Below are 4,404 nucleotides of genomic sequence, written 5' to 3'. Positions count from 1 at the left end.
AGAAAACTGTGCTTGATGCCCCCTAAGCATAACTGCTAGAGCGCATGCCCCCCAACTTCATTTCATTCAACCAGTTGGATGAAATGAAGGTTTGAGTTACGAGATCATTTGAAAGACTTGACCTAAACTGTAAGAAAATTATGCAAAAACTGAAATAACTAACCTAAATATACAACTTAACATTTACGAGATCTAGTCAATCTCTCAACTCAAGTAGAGGAGGATTTGTTTCCTTTTTTAACGACCTTGACACAGGAAAAGAACTATGCTCGGATTCAGTTTCATGTTTATGCAAGCTTGAAACGAAAAACTATGCTTGTTATAAGTTCACATGCCTCCAGCATAATGACGCAAAACGAGGTACATGCCCCCCAAGCTTCATTGCATTCAATGAGGTGGATGGAATGAAGCTTTACTTTCAAGATCTTGGAAAGACTCATGGGAGATGTTTCATTTTTTAGTGACAGGAAAAGAATTATCCTCAAAACCCTTGTTTCATTTTTTAAACGAGCTTGACACAAGATAAGGAACTATGCTCATAACTACTCTCTACAATCTACCTAACAAAAACTCTACTCTAAAACCTTGATTCATTTTTTAACGAGCTTGACACAAGACAAGGAACTGTGCTCTAAAATCCTTGATTCATTTTTTAATGAGCTTGACACAAGACAAGGAACTGTGCTCATGACTACGCCCTACAATCTACCTACTTAACCTACCCTTGTTTCATTTTTTAATGAGCTTGACACAAGACAAGGAACTATGCTCAAAAAGTTCGCATGCCCCCAGTATAATGATGCAAAATGAGGTACATGCCTCCCAGGCTTCATTGCATTCAATGAGGTGGATGAAATGAAGGTTTACTTTCAATATTTTAACTTGAAAAGGGAGTTGTTTCATTTTTAAGGAGGTTGACACAAGAAAAGAACTATCCTCATACCTGATTCATTTTTTAACGAGGTTGACTCAGTAACAGGAACTATCCTCAAAAATCCTACTTTCTACAATCTACCTGATTCATTTTTTAATGAGGTTGACTCAGTAAAAGAACTATCCTCATGCTAGCCTGTTTCGTTTTTTAACGAGGTTGAGACGGGAACAAACTATCCTCGTAGCATCCAATTTCATTTTTTAACGAGGTTGAGACGGGAACAAACTATCCTCGTAGCATCCAATTTCATTTTTTAACGAGGTTGAGACGGGAACAAACTATCCTCGTGACATTGATCATAGCTTCCAACTGGAAGAAAGACATGTCAATGGACACACCTTGATCATGGCTTCCAAGAGGTCTTCATCAGAAGGAAGAATACTTCTCGGAAAGGAACACATGTCAAGGGACTCAACAGGGATAAGAACATCATGTTCAAGTAATCCCATAGAGTTTTCCATGTCAATTACCGGATCTAAATCAAAGGAAGATGAGCAAACAGCGAGAGGCTCACTTACATCGTAACTGAAAACATGGGACCAGTTGCCACATAACTAACCCGTGGTAGGGTAGATACCACTTTAGAATCAGGAACATTTAGGGCTGTCATATAATTGGTAGTCGAAACAAGACCAGGGAACGAAAGCTGGTCTACAGTCACAATACTGCCATTGTGAGGGAAAGACATCACGCGAAAGAGTGTCGATACGACAGCTTTCATTTCATAAACATAGTCTCGCCCAAGGAGTAAATTGAAATCCAAGGGACCTCGAACTACCATAAGATCAATACAGACAGTTTTACCTTCCAAGGTAATAGAAAACTTAGGAAGAATCCCTAAAGGTTCACTAATGGTTCTGTTAAAAGCTTTCCAAACAGTTGAGGATAAAATACTAACAGAAGCACTTTCATCTACCTGAGTACGATGTATGTCCCTGCCACCAGCCTTGACAATGATTTGGAAATGGATGGAGGAAGGAAGACGAGGTTCTGTCAGTCTATTCCAATTAAAGGAAAAGACCTCAGTGCTTGGAGGGGGTTCTGTAGAAACAGGTGAAATGCCCCCCGTCATAGAAGAATCTGATGTAACAAGAAGAACCTGAGCGGTATGAAGTTCTCTCTCTAAAGGGAAAGTGGGATCGACTCTTTGTGAAATTGAATCGACCACTTGATCAACTAATGGATCATCAACCTGAGTGACATGAGTTTCACTCTCCAATGGAAGAGTGTGATCGACCGTACTTGAAATTGAATCGACCACTCCGTCAGTTGACGGTAGGTTGGGAGAAAGTTTACGGTAACCAGTTGGAAATTCTTGCTGTTGAACAGTAAGTTTTTCAAACAATGTTGAGGCTTCATCCATGTGAGGGCAAATGTGAGTTTGATGACGCCCTTTGCATAACTTACAAGGAAACCTAACTTTACCCTTTTTCCCAGGAACCTGACTATCACTGGTTGACGGATCAATGGAAAGTTGATGGGATTTTTCTGACCATACTTCCAAGACCTTTGGAATACCAGGACAATTGACAAGGAAGTGGTCACCCTTACAAAGCCTGCAAGGGTATTTGGGTTTACGATGCATGTCGGAATTTTCCTCAACACAACCAACACTTACAGCCATGGTTGGTTGGTTGACTTCTTTCTTATCTGGCTTCTTCTTCTTCTTCTTCTTCTTCCCTTTCTTCTTCTTCTTAGCCTCCTGGTTACTAGCATCAAGGCTTTTACCAGGCGAAGAGGAAGAAATGGAGGAAGAAAAATTAGGCGAAGAAGGTAAAGGGTCAACAGAAGGTTGGTGATGTTGAGATGGTGAACTCTGTTGAGGTGAAGCATCCGGTTGAGATGGAACAATTGGAGTATTTTGGGCCAATGAAGTTGAAAATAACCATATCGGTAAACCTATTGTAAATCCAGGTAATGACAAAGTAGCCATATAAGGAGGACCAACATTTCCAAAGTAAGGAAAAGTACTAGGATTCTCATTAGGAGGGGTTCCTAGGTTGATAAATTCCAGAACATTTGCCATTATATTCAACTTCAGTGAATTTTATTAACAATTTTAAAACTAAAATTAACAATTCACAATTCACACCTAACAATTAAAATTCACAATTCACACCTATGGTCTCTAAAAGTAAAAACAAACAAATTAACACGCGCTATCAAATCTAGGAGTCAAACCACACACAAACAGTAGCCTTCCGGACCGAAAACACTAGTTGGTGATGAAGCCCAACATCGTCGTAATCAGTACAGAAGTGGTGGGTGGAACAGTTACCCCGGCAACCTGCTTAATGAATAGACTGGACCAAGTTCCTCCACTTTAACCGTCTCGAGTGAAATGAACCCCCCAGAAAATCCAAGTGAGTCTAGCCGACGTCTGCTCCAGGTACAGTGGGATCTTCCCTCCACCGTCACCTTGGGTAGAACCCTAAAGATAATGGTCACTAAGTTTACCAACAACAACAAATGCACCTGGGGGAACAGTCTACACTCCGACAGCACGCAAGGGCAGAGTATCAAGCTCAATCCCCTTGCCGGCTCCTTGACAATAATCCAAGGTTTACCGACAAGTGACCCCTGGCTCCTCGACAATGGTTAATCCGAGGTTTACCGTTTGTAATACGTGCGTGTCTGGCGTCGTTCCCAACGAGGGAGGATTGATCCCCTCACTGGTTCGAACACGAGCTCGTGCTTCTCCTTTAAGAGGAGCTTTCCCAGAGTACAAATGAAACAATTGGATTTATCCTACCACAAGATGAGCTACTTGTTTGGTTTTGCTGTCTTGGAGAGTTAATTACTCTCCTACTCCAAGACACTAGCCTGATCTATATTGGTGTTTCAGAGCCCTAGAAATGTAAAAATTACTAGATGAATTTTAATTAAGCGTTGTGTTATTAAGGCTGTTATTACTCAAAGGGGTAAATGGAGATGAAACCAATGGTGTTATGACCCGACTCAACTGAATGCAATCGAATATGATAATGTAATATTTTCAATTCGATGAATCCTAACTAAAGTAAGGAGAGAGTTTCCATTCACTTCCGACAATGCAAAAAATTGATCACTAAGAGAAAATATAACAAATTCTCTAATGCACTAATTTTATCAAGAAAAACTAATGCAAATCAATTCCAAACCATTTTTTTATTTTTATTTTTGTGTAAATTCAAATCAAAGAAAACTGATCTAAATCTACGATTGATTTTCCAGAATGTAAACTATGCAATTGTAATCTATGCACAATTCACTCGAAAAGTATGTAAATGTAATCTATGCACATTTTTCATTCATATTCTGAAAATGAGAATTCTAATTATGCAAATGTGATCTATGCAAGAGAATTCTTAAACACAAGATGATTCTAATGTAATCTAAGAACCAATCAAGTGCAAGTCGAGAAAATTGGGTGAGAGTTCCAAAGATCAAAACATAAAAACACTCAAAGGCGATTAACACTCATACACAAT

The sequence above is a fragment of the Pinus tabuliformis genome, chromosome 4_2 (genome assembly GCF_031772625.1).
Source record: "Pinus tabuliformis cultivar Carrire ecotype Pingquan chromosome 4_2, CPIR1, whole genome shotgun sequence".
NCBI classification, from domain to species: domain Eukaryota; kingdom Viridiplantae; phylum Streptophyta; class Pinopsida; order Pinales; family Pinaceae; genus Pinus; species Pinus tabuliformis.
Note: the sequence above shows the minus strand (reverse complement) of the source record.